General features: G+C 33.3%; 1 protein-coding gene across 3 annotated transcripts in view; it reads right to left on the bottom strand.

The window, feature by feature from the left end:
• SOX5 (SRY-box transcription factor 5) overlaps positions 1-14094 on the bottom strand; it is a 478480-nt gene that overhangs the window by 209110 nt on the left and 255276 nt on the right. The window lies entirely within an intron of this gene.

The raw sequence follows: 14094 nt of genomic DNA on the forward strand, positions 1-14094 counted from the left end.
TCAGGGTGTTAGTCTGCAGTCAAAAAATAATTATGTTGATAAAATGCAGAGTAAAAAAGGCAAAGAATTAGCTCTTAAATCTGCTACATGTAATTATATCCCTCTGTGTGTTTACAATTACATCTACTTTATAATATGTGTTTAACATTGTGTGGTGGTAAGCACACTGTGTCAAGATTTGCCAGTACGGCGAATATTTGAAAAAAAAAAAAAGTAGGTACGAAAGAAGCTTTACAAAGATTGTAAAAATCTAGATTTAGGGAGCAATGTCTATCATGGAAACCTATTATTTTCTTATTTCCGATTTGTATCACACTATTTTTAAATGCCCTGTATTGGGACAGGGTACACATATTTTAGAGAGCAAAGTTATGCTCTGATATTTGTTTCTATAGATCCCATGGTTTTGCCCTCTCCTCTTGTGTTTGGATTTTAATGTATAAGTAAATGTAAATGCTACTAAAACTCCCAAACAGTAAACTGGGTTCCAAACAATGTAATTGTATATTCTTGTCAGCATTTAGATGGGTGTACAATTGCAATGGCTTTCAATACTACGATTAGCATTGCATTCAGTTAGAAAACGGAGTGCACTAAAAGATAAGTGTCCCAGTATGCTCCATCGAAATAACAATACCCACACTTATTATCTGGATCTAAGACATACACTGCCATTCTCCACATTGACGTTTATGTGTATTTGTGTTTGTTCAGACATTTGTCTACCCCCTACTAGGAGCATAAAGGGAGTACATGTTAACTTATCAAAGGGACCGTCTGGCCTAGAGACCATAAGATTATTAGAAACTGGTTAATTTTCCCCACATAAAATGCATTTTAAGGCATCTGCATCCTCATCTTTAGCTAATGCTACCTATTTTTCTTAGGTCTCGATTTTACAGCCATCAGCTACCAGTATCAGAGTCACAAAGCTGGTGTAGAGTGTTTCAATAAAGTGAAGGTGAAATTTTCCTTGGAATAGCTGTAACAATATGGAATGCTTTGTTTTCACATGTCAAAAAGTTGTGGAAAATAAAATAGTGGAAAAAAAAAACTATGAACAATGACTGCTTTACATAGTCTGTATCTGTGGTGCAAACACACACACACACCCACACACACACCCACACACACACACACACAACTACTGTGCACACATTTGCCTATGGAATGTGTGAAATGTATTTTTTTCCATGGTAACAAAATATGTATCTCCATTTTTTTCACATTTTAGGAAAAAGGAGCCTAAATAATTTATTTTTCTTAAATTATCCCTATTTTTATACTGTATTGTTTTAAAAATGGTGATGACAATTCTGTGAATAATAAAATGGATCAAATATATTCTTATACTATAATCAATATTTCTGTTTATAGAGGCTTTAAAGGTAACTTTAAATACTTCTGCAAGGATTTCCAATGTTTCTACATTCCTAGTAAACATTTCATGAGTGAAATTATTTTTTAAACCTTATCAGGGTAGGTCAAACAAACACTACTGTTTCTTTTTTCTAGCACTCTACAAAAATTCTTGAGAAGCATGTAAACAGGGCACAGCCAATATGGTATTTGCAATAGAGAACTGTCAGTCATTAAAAGCTAACAAACCTTTGCAAAGCAGGAATGCAGCAATAGAAATCCATTGTGCACTAACAATAGGCCCCTGAACCTCCCAGCACCAAAAGCAGACCATTTTGCTTTTAAGGCTATTGTCTGCAAAGTCCATGACAAAGCTTTTCCCCTGCAGCTAGACAAAATATTCACTGTAGTGTGCTCGTAAAGAAACAGAAGTCTTCTGTCTAAGTTGCAGAGTTAAAGAAACAGCCACCAGATTTCTGAAACCTGCAGAACATTCCCGGCCTCTTTATTAACTTGCATAAAGATATAAGGCTCAAATACAGAGCCACTTTTTTCAAGTACCTGGCTTTTAACACAGACTACAAAAAAAATGAATCACTTCTTTAAGACCAAGTAATTTGAAACATGTAAAATCGGAAAGGTATCTAACTTGGGGTTGCCTTGTCTGTGGATGAATGTAGACATTAATATCTGCAATTTGGATGAGGTATAGGCTTTAAGTTCAGATTCAGTACACATTTACTGAGCAGCCTATGTACCAGGTTTATGCTAGATGTTTTTACCTGTAGTCTCTCATTTAATCATAGCAAACACCTGAAGACTCAGTTTGTATTATTATATCCATTATACAATTTTAACAAAGAAGACAAGGATTTATCCGATGTTTCACAAAATGTAATGGGTAGTGTTGAGTCCTGAATTAAGTTTTTGTTGTTGTTGTTGTTCTTTTCTTAAAAATTCCAAACACCCTTGTCGACAAGGAAATAATGAGAAGAACTACTATTTTGAGTACTAAACCCTAGGCGCTGTACCAGGTCCTTTCCAAGTGGTATCTTAAACTTCTCACAATAATCTTCTGAATTAAATTTTGGTACATCTGTTCTTTTCTGTTTGTTTGTTTTCTCACCATTTAAGAAACCAAAGTTTGGGGAACTATCGTTACTTGCCCAATATGGAGTTAGTTCAACCTACTGAATCCCAACATCTATGTTCGTTCTAGTACACACATATTTCATTTCATCTTCAAAATTATGGTGGATAGTAGGGAAAACTGTTACTGTGGGGGTTAGAAGTGCATGTCCCCACAGTGGGCCACCCTGGCAAGCAGATTATTTCCAGTCGTAAACAATTAAATCCCAACAAATTCAAGAAGTTTACTATCTTTCTTTCTTTCTTTTTTTTAATCTCCTCCCTACCTGCCTAAAGAGATTCACATAGAAAAACCTGCTTCCGGAAGGGAACTTTAATATATTCACCTTAGAACACATGACCTAACTGTGGAAGACTGGAAGGATCCAAGCAAAAAATCTGTTAGCTAGATGCCCTTTTGTGTCCCATTGTTACCGGGTCGCCCTGCAAGAATTTGTTTATAGAACGTTTGCTCTTTCTCATCTACCTGTGAGTCGCTTACTTCCTCCTCCTTAGCCCAAAATGACATATATACCTCATTTCATCTCACTGTCTTTGAGATTTTCTTGCTTATGTGAATTCCCATGCATACATATTAAATTTTTATTTTCTCCTGTTATTCACCTCTATGTCATCCAAATTATTCAAACAACCAGAAGAACTAAAGGAGTAAGGGGAAAGTTTTCTTGGTCGCAATATTATTAACTCCATTGGATGGATGAAGTTAAAACTTGAGAGGGTAAACTGAATTCCCCCAGGGGACATGTACCTATGAGCAGCATGGTGGGATTAAAAGCCCAAATGTCTTACAGTGCTCATTATGTTCAGGATGTAGCCCCACAATATGACTTTGCACTTTAGAATTCCAGACAATTGAAGGAAAACCTATGATCATTTGGCAAACATATACAATGAAATGAAAAGGTATTCATATAGTGGTATTCTGTGATCTCACCAAGACTTTCACATTGGCTAACTCAGAGGGACCAAAAGTAAATCATTTCATGCACGTCACCTCCCTATCTGAATTACTGTAAAACAAAGGGCTTTAGACAAATCCACATCTGGTATTCTACCAACTATAACTTTTTCAATTTGTTTCCGTTGGTAATTCATGAAGAAGTGGCAAGAAATGAGCTCACGATAATGAGCACAATGGATGAACATGTACCAATGATTGAATTTCTCTGAAAATGGTGAAGATTCAATAGAATATTCATGATTAGAAATGTAAAAGACCAAATGCCAAAATCCCAGTATCTACAATATACCTGTTTATTAATGTGTGAATATGAGTAAAGTAAAATTTGACACAATTTGAAAAATTTAATATGTAAGTGCTGCTTCAGTGCCTACTGAGTAGATATAGTAGTTGTCGATTAAATATTCCACTTTCTAAAATGTAATGTGTTTTTTAAATACATGTCGAACTGTATTTTATTTTATGAATGAGTTATGTTTATGTTCAGAATTATTTCCAAATGTTCCAATTCTGAAATATTCATTATTTTCATGTTAAGATACCTCATAGTTTTAATTTAAAAACTTTTAAAGATTCTCCAAAGATTTTCTTCTCCCTAGCATTGGAATATTATAGATAATGTGAAAATAAAAACTAGGGCTCCCTATATTAAAAATAAATGTGAGGCATAACGATAGCAATTATTATTTGCATAGTATTTTATTTCCAGAATGCTATCATATACAAATAAAAATGTTGTCAATGGTATATATTATGTCCATTTTGCGTATGAGAAAATTAAGGGTAGGATGCTTTTCCCAGCATTACCTGAGCAGAAAGTAGAAGAGATGGACTACAAAACCAGGTCCTCTTAATTCAAGGACCTGTCTCGTTAAGGGAAAGGCAAATATGTATATACTTAAAAAGAGAAAAATAAAATAAATGTTAAGAAATAAGCTATAAGATAAGTTGGAGAGATATGAAAGATATCCCTATCAGCACATTAATAGTAAGATGCTTCTAACTGGATTACTTTCGTCCCTTTTGCCTACTGGACCCTTTCGATGTATTTGCTTGCTTTTCCCTTCTCACCCTTGCCTCTTTTGCTCACATATGCTTCTTCACATCAATGACTATAGCAATCCCCACCAGCGAATGGCCCCCCCAACTGTGCCAGCCATTGTTACAATAGCATCCTGCCTCTTTAGGGCCTGTTCACTCCCTATAACTCTCACTCCTTTTTCCCTTCAGTGCCAAACACTCTGAAGACTGACTCCCTCATCTGGAACAATGAGACCTAGAGACTCATGCCAACATATTGTAATTCTCCAACAAGCTGCCGGTGCCAAGAATTAAACCACATTCGCTCCAGTGCAGTAGCTTTACACACACGCTCAGGTTTTTGCTTTGTGTTTATATAGGTTTTCCTCCTTAATCTCCCTTGAGCTGCAGTGGCAGAGCTCATTGAAAACTCAAACAAGCAAAAAATATGTATGTATAATATTTGACTTTTTAAACAAAGTCCCAGGAGTTAGGTCATACCAAATCTACCACTGTTTATATTTTAATTTTGTAGCTTAGACTAAGCTTTGTTATTCCTGACATGTGATAGGGTGTGCATTTAGGAATGGGAGTTATCTTTTGAAAGGAACAACACTATAGGTAAACTTCAAAATCTACCAATACCTTCTTCGAAATCAAGAAGTAAAAACATATATAGATTTCGTGTCACAATAGAATCAGAATTTTAAACCTGGAAGGATTTTTAAGTATCATTTAGATGAGCATTTCACAAAAGTAATTTACTTAAAATATATATTGAACATAAGTGGAACATAAATTGTTCGGTCACTTAAATTAAAAGTAAAATGAACAAAATAAGCATTCTATTATCATGTAAATCTAATTAACATTAAACAAATTTACACTTCTTTTCAACAAGACTTAGATCTTTTTATGTGCTAACAAGATGTCAACCTTTAAGTGAGTTATGGATTACATAGTATTATTTAAATATTTGACCAGGAAACTAGTGTTGGGAGATGACTGTTTTGCTCAATACCATTTGGTAATAGCGGGTTTAGATCAAACTATTCATTTTATAGACCGAGAATTGTAAATTAAGGTGAAAACTTGTCTAAAATCACAAATCTAATTAATGATAATGGCAGGGCTTGAAGCCTAACTCCTAGTTCAGTGTTCTTTTCAATCATACACAAGTTCTTTTAATAAAGAGTCAAATTTATCCAAAATGAAATGTTAGCCCAGTTTTATTCACCTCATATAGTTTTAGACAATAGTTATAGGATAGGAGTCTGAGCGGCTAATCCTTGTTAGCATTTGGTAACGTTAAGGCAACATACTCCCCTTAGAAGCTTTCACTTGATGGCCCCATAAAACTAAAGAATAGATGCAAGTTGGTGCACTTAGCCAAATATATTTTTCTTCAAAAGGCTAACTACAATTCAATATGTTGCTATTTAATTATTAAATAACTGATCATAAGATTATTTGTGAGGAGAAGATTGAGCAAAATCTGGAAATCACATTATCAGTAAGAGTTCAATTCATGTTGACAGTAGCTGCATTTCTAGACAACATTTTGAGGCAAATATTAAATAATGCAATGGAAGTAGTGTAAAACCTTTTACATATCTGGAAAGTTATTTGTTCAATGAAGACCAGAAGGCCTTGTAAAAGTCCCATTAGCCAAGCACTACAGCTAGTCTGCCACTGGAAATGTCAAGTTCTTCTAGGAAATGTTAAAAAATAACACATACCACAACACACAACAGAAACACTTGTGAAATTCCAAAGCATTAGAATTTCAATAAGCCTCTTTTTATATGTAATTATCCTGATGTGAATTAAACTCTAGAAGTACTTTACTTTTAGTAGTGCCAGAAAAAGAAAAAAAGAAAAAAGAAAAAGAAAACGTTATTTGGCCTGCTGACTCAAGTTCTGAAATTTTTAATAAGAAATACGTTTTTAGAATATTGCAACAACTAAATCATTACTCAAAGGCTTAAATTTTCTTTTTGCATAAGATGAAACTATTAACATACCTATTCAATTGCACCCAATCTTATACCACATTTTAGAGGAATATTATTTACCACATGATTAAATATGCCATAATAAATATGATATAATTGCTACATATCAATAACTTTGAGTAACTTTGGGATTACTCCTCACAAGATTGCTGTATACTATTTACACAAAAATTTCCATGAAAAGATAAACTTGTAAAACTCTTCCAGTTTTGTCCACTACAACACTTGGAAAACAAGTGCATGTATTTGCATAGACTACAACACTTTGGTTTATTCTTGTTTGAAATATTAGATCCCAGTAAATATGACATAAGTAATTTGAGAACAGCATTTCCAAAATTAGTTGCAGAGTTATTTCTCATGTACAAAATCTCTCATGTTTTGCTACTAAATACTAAAAAAACAACAGTTTAACATCATACAACCTGACTCCATTACTTACTAGTTTTGCAACCTTTGGCAAGAAATTTAACCTCTCTATGCTTCAATTTACTCATCTGTAAAGAGAATAATAACTGCACTTATCTCATCAGATTGTCAAAATAATTAAATGAGCTAATTTATCTAAAATGCTTAAAACAGTGCCATGCACACAATAAAACTCAAAAATGCTGATTAACATTACAACTACAAATTAGTATACAACAAACCAAGAAAACTACTTCAAAAATCAAATTTTACACACACACACACACACACACACACACACGTGCGCGCTTTACTTTGCCCATCACTAAAATTTCCCAGAAATCAAAGCCTTATCAAAAGGTAATAATAGTTGTATCTCTACACATCTTTATAACAATGACCCACAAGCCTTAGTTTCACTGGTTATCTAACATTCTTATGAATTTTTCAGTTGGTTCATGCCAATAAAGATGATACAGAAAGAGATGTAGTAAGTAGCATGAGGGACAAAGACAGTCATCACTTCCATTAGGTAAAAGTATGAATTATCCCAAAATAGCACAGACATACAAAAATACTCGAGTAATCTTTGCCCGTTTTTTTTTTTTTTTTGACAGTTGTCTTTCTAACTTTCCAAAGGTTCTATTAGGTCCTTAACAATGGCAAAAGCTTTTAAGCCAGTGCTGTTGACAAGTGAGAGGGAACAACAAATAGCTTTATAGTGCTCTTATCCCAGGGTCACTCAGCCAATGTTAATAGTTATTATTTTTATTTATTAGCACTGTAGCCCTGTCCTCTATCGTGGCTAACCTACCCCAACCCCCAAGACAGCAAAAACATTTTAACTTTTAATAAAAATGGGAGGATGCAGTACTTCTGTAAAGTGCACAGCTAATGAATACAGTCCATTTGTATCCGAATAATTTATGATGTCAGTCAAGTGTGGGTGGGGAAATGTGAATTAAGTTCTTGTCATTAGTTACAATGAGAGGGGTGAGAGTGGAGAGTAGAAGGAAGCAAAAGGGTCACTAAGGCAAGAAGGATAGAATACAAAAGCAAAGGAAATTCGATAGAAAGAAAATTGGGAGGAAGAGTTCATGATGTAGCAATAACAGTCAACATATAAACGTTAAAATATTTCTCATAAAAGATTTTCATGATGATTCTTACTATTTCATCCAATCAAAAAATCAAATTTCTCAGAAACCAATTGTAACAAATCTGTTATTTTCCATATATTTTATTTGAAATAGTATTTTCTCAACTGTGCATATGTGAAATAGAGCAAGAAAGAAAAATAGAAGACAAGCCTTAAGAATTAAATTATAGCAAAATGTATATCAGAATCAGGGACTTTTTTTAAAAAGTCGTAATTTCACAAGACAAAAATATAAGCAAACAGGGAAAATTTAAGATAGCTTACCTTAAACATATTATAGCTTAGTAAAGATGACAGTGTATATAGTTCTAAGCAAATTATATTAATATGTGCCTATTGACATATTTAAGTAAAAATTACCTAAATATGTATTTGAATTATAAATGGAGCAATTATCCTACTATAAGAAAAGTGTATTCGCATAATCATCCATTCAATTAGATATCTAGACCATGCTGAAAACAAAAATTAATGATCATATTTGCACAATTTTGTTGTTTAAAATTGTGAAAGTGGGTGGTAGAGATGATACAGGAGATACAAAATGCATAGAAATAGAAAACTACTTAACATACATTAGAATAAGAATTCCAGTACTTTAAAAATATGACAGAATGTTTTACCACTGGAAGTGAGAATTAAAGCACATACAGCCTGATGCTAAACCACTACACATCCTGAATCGTCTCTATCACAACATATGTGAAAACAAATCGCAATCTCAGCTTGCCAGATGCCTGAAAAGATATGAACAATAAAAACTGACATGATTCATATGATAAATCAGAGGTTGTGATATGCAGGTAGTTGAACAGTTGAGCTGAAAAGCTACTTATAATTCAAATTATATTTTTATGTTCAATACATAGCATCAGATTTTAAAATTAAGAAAAATATCCCGATTTGCTTAAAATTATATATCTAAATTTGCACATACCCTTCTCAACCAAAGTAGTCCATCTGCCTTAACAACTTGTTATATTTGGTTTCTCATAACCTTTCATGGATTTTGGATTGTGTAATTTTTAGAATAAGTTTAGATGAGAAAATACAATAGTTTTACTGGCAAAATGGCATTTAATATTCACAAGCTTAGACACAATCTAGTCAACAATGAAACCTGTAGTCATGCTTTAGCTATGATATGATGGGACGCCCCCCAAAATGCAGAAAAGCAGAAAAATGAACCTGCAAGAGTTCTCTTTATGAAGCAATTTCATTTAAGAAAGAACAAGTGAAAATAGATTTTAAAAGAAGCAAACAAAAAAGAAAAAAGTCTGGATAAACAGAAAAAGTGAAAAGTATAGTTTGGTTTTCACTTTTCCTGTATCACCAGAGACTTACAAATCTCAACGTTAAAGGCAGTGGGTGTCAAATCGGGCATGTATACTCTATTGATATATTCATTTAATTTCTGAATTGAATGAATGTATGAAACTATAGGTTGGTGCAAAAGTAATTGCGGTTTAAAAGGTTAAAAGCAATTGCAAAAACGGCAATTACTTTTGCACCAACCTAATATTATCTTTGCTTTTAGTGGTGAAATGTACTATTAGAACTATCAGTCTACTTAAAAGACACATATGTCATATTGAATACTGCCATTTTCTTTATTTTGCACAATTCACACACATTCGTGCGCGCACATACACACAAGATTGGGAGGCATCATACTTCATCTATTCATTCATTTATCTAACAATTATCCATTTAAGCCATTACTGTGATAGGCACTAAAACATGGCCTCTGCACCTCAAGAGACTCACTATCTCCTGGGGAAGATGTACAGACTGACAGTGACCAGACACTAAACTTTTGACTCAAATTGCTACTATGGTATTGAGTTGCTTTCCTATTGTTTCATTTGTTGAAGTAAAAGTAAAGAGAACAATGCTTTACTTGAATTATTATATTAATGAATAGCAAATAAATATACTGATAGATTTTTTTTCTAAATCCTACTATTATATATTGCTATAGAGAGTTCAAAAATAGTCTTCTGTTTATCAATCAAACCTATTATAAAAAAACTTCTACTCAGCAACAATTTTCAAAGTGGGACCAATTTATTATGTTTGTTATCCATAATTAGAAAAATAATATGAGTTAAATCATGCTAACAATGTAAAGTTAAATTAAAAGAGACTTTTCCAGGCACAATGCATATTAACAAGAGTAAAAGTAAAGTGGACACTAACTAGTCTACCAAGAGTTCAATGTCATAGAGAAGATTCTTTAAAATGCATATTTCTGGGGCCACTGGAGAGTCTGGCTCTTGATATCTTGGTTATCTGCACTTTTTCAAGACCTGAAGTAATTTTTTGATGAGTAAACACTGACTCAGGATATAAATATATACATAAAAACGATCAGTTAAGTCTTCAGAAATCTGAGTTGAAAACTTTTTTCAAGTGAGTAAGACTTAAAGTAGAACTGACTGAATTCTTAGAAAGGTAATAACACTTTGCTGACATCACAGTGTCACTTTAGTGAAAATTTCAGCACTAAAGAATTCAAGTATTTTCCAATACCGTTTCTACTTTACAACTCAATGATATATACGTAGCATGGCAAATTGTTTAAAAAGTCGTGGTAAAATGCAAGCATGAACTACCAGGAGCTCAAATATATTTTATTGATTGAAAAGGGGAAATATGAAGCATTACTACTGGAGCACTGAGATCAAAAATTTTGTTTAAAAATCTTACGTAAGGGATCATGAATCATGTTAGAAATACATGTATATTCTTCAATTTAATGTACCACACACATCAGAGAGGTACATTTGTTTATGTAAGTGGCAACCAGAAAAGAGAAAGTCCTGAGATGAACAAGTGAAATCTGATGCTAACCCAAACAATAAGGACATCCTCTTTGAATGGATGAGCACTGAGGTGGGGTAGGCTCAGAGAAAAGGGGTGAAATAATGTCACAAGTAATGTGGTAAAATCAGAGAAGGATGAGTGGTAATAATACCCTCATTATTCATTTAAAGGACTGTCAGGACAACAAATTACTAATTTTAGGAAGGGTGTTAATGGTAGAAAATAAAATAATCTACACCTTGCATATAATTAACATACAGCATAGCAGCAGTCTGACTGCTTATTCTTTCTATATTCTTGAAAACATCAACCAGTAACATCTATAGAATCATGTCTCGAATCTAATAACTGAGGGGAAAATGTGATACATCCACATTTGAAAGGAGAAATAAATATCCAGAGAGAAAAGGAAAAGCGGAAGAGACAGAGATCTGTTGAACATTTTTTCTTTCTCCTGTGCTTAGCTTTCCAGAAGTAATTATTGAACAATTTCACTCTCATATACGTAACAAATGATATATACCACACAAATTTTTCTTTAACATATACATATATTTGGCATAGTTAATATATAATATGTATATATAATTTGAACTCATCTCATTAGAAATGTATCTGAGCAGAAAAAGTGGGTGGGGTGGGAAGGGCTCAAGGGATGTTCGCTATACTATAATATGTATCCCATCCATGCTTTCTTAAAGAGTCACTGATTTAAAAGAATGAAACTTTTTTAAAAGATAAAAACGGACTATTTAAAACAGTCTAGGCATTTTGCTGGAATACAGTGCAATATTAGCAGCTAAAAAATTAAGATATAGGTCAGTATTTCATCCCAAAGGATGGATGAATCCAACATGACAGACCACCCAATTTTCTGACCTGGGGGTCAGAGAGCAAGCTTTTACAAACTTGGGAATGGTCTTTCAAAAGCCACAAAGCACTGTGTTCCACATGCTAGAAATTCAAAAATGTTTATACCTCTAAAAATTTTCCCTGAGGGATATGAAAACACCCCAGAACGTGCTATCTCAGTTCTCACAAAAAGTGCAGACTATGTTTAAGCTTCACAACATCTCTATTATAGGACATTAGTTCTCCCACCCAAAGTGAAAACTGAGATGAATACTGAAGGTTTCATAAAGGCTTCACTCATCTCAACTATTTGCAAAAATCTCATAATTCTTCTAGGAAGAAGATTCAGATAAAACATTGTTAATAATTATGATAAACTAGAAACATATTTAATCATTCTTATAAATTAAAATATTCTAATAACAGGAGTTGAATCTAGTTAAATTACAAGCATTCCAAATAAATCATTTCAAATATGGTAGCTGCCTATAATCTTATTTGCAGAAGGCAAATAATTTATTGCAAGACATTTGGTAAACTAAATTTGTAAGTCATTGCAATAAATTTGTAGTCAGCAAAATTGATCTTTATTACTTAACAGGGCTGAATATTAAAAGGTGTATTATCTACTTTAAATATATGCTTATCAAGTTAAAAATTAAAAAAAGAGTTCCATTTCTCAAGAGAGAAAGGAAAAACATTGTTCTATGGCAGCTACCAAAGAACAAGAGAGAAATTACTTTGTTTAATGAGAGGATTAAATACTTTATAAAAATATTTCCAAACTTTATAAATTACATTAAAGTAGATACATAATCTAACAGGTTTTCCTATTATACAGTAGGTGTCAATTTATTTTTTTTAGGCCATAATTTTAGATGTAAAACCTGACTTATTTATTTCTCTCTCTTTTCTTCTCAGCAAATTGTTCCAAGCTTATAGTGCAGCACCCTCAAAATTACAAAGCAGCAAAGCCAACTCTCAAAACCTGTGAAGAGTTCTGTGCCAAATGAAGCTGTATAAAAACTAAAAACCAACACCTTTAAAAGATACTTGATATGAGTTTAATTGAAACTCTTGTTTTCATACATATTTCAGCCTTTCTATTTTTGTTGTGACATATAAAGTGCCTAAAAAATAATGATCAGTGAGGGTTCACAGCATGGTGGGGAAAAAATAATAGTAAAAAAAAGTTGATTCCACACTATTTGAATTACATTTAGGTAGTTCTCTATGGGGCTACCACCAAATCCTTTAAGCCCACCAGCCTCTTACCTACATTAAATTAATGAGGCATCTCAAGCATTCATTCTTCACCAGCAGCTCTAGGCTCTCCAGTTGGACACCTACAATTCTCTAAATTACAAACTGTGACCTAGGGGGGACATCTGTTTGTTATATACAGTATTGTATTATAATATAAACCAGAAAAATATTTGGGAGATTAAAAGGATAAGATATATGTTGAATTATATTTTCTGGGGTTAATAGGAACTGGCCTACAATTCTGTGATCTTCTCATTACCAAAACAAGTTCCTATTTTCCCATCAGGAAGTAAAGGCTTCCACAGATCAACATCATGAAATACAATACTTATGAACAATCCAATACTAAGAGGTCTCTATTATGCCATGATACTCACTACCTCCGTACAATACTTTTATTAAGCCTCAACTACACTAAGCTTGATTATAATCAATTTTTTTTTAATACCACCTTCTTACTAATGCTCATAACACTTGGCTCCCAGGGATGTACTTATAATGAGATGGCCGGGTGTATTTTCCATTAAAGGCCTCTGTTGGAGTTTCTATAGTGCTTTTTCTCATATATTTCAAGTTAAATGCTCCCTCTATTTTTATGTTTGCCTCACAATAATAGCCAGTCCCTTTTCAATGATTAATTTTCTATTCAAAAACAATTTGCTTCTTTTTCCTTTGTCCTGTCATGGTTTCAGAACAACCTCTTTTCTTTTCCATTATCCGTTGCTGGTGAAACTTACCTCCTCCCTCCCCTCTACCCCTCCTACCTCCTAGTCTCCAAATTCTTTTTAGTGACATATAGTCCAAAATATTTAGGAGCTCCTCCCAGCAGGAGGCTACTCAATTAACAAAAACAAAGCCCTGAATGATCAAGGCTATAACTGAGCCAAGAAGGACTGTAGCCATTTATATTATATGACCTCAGCAGTCTCTTGATTGAATTGCAACCCTGCATTAAATCAAACACTCTGTGTTGTGTGTGTGATTTTATAAATGCTGGGTGTGTGAGGTGGAATCAGGGAGGGGAGAGGGGTGGCAAAGAGATTATAAATATGCTTAGAAAAAAAATTCTTGATTCAGCC

The sequence above is a fragment of the Rhinolophus ferrumequinum genome, chromosome 10 (genome assembly GCF_004115265.2).
Source record: "Rhinolophus ferrumequinum isolate MPI-CBG mRhiFer1 chromosome 10, mRhiFer1_v1.p, whole genome shotgun sequence".
Classification (NCBI taxonomy): Eukaryota; Metazoa; Chordata; class Mammalia; order Chiroptera; family Rhinolophidae; genus Rhinolophus; species Rhinolophus ferrumequinum.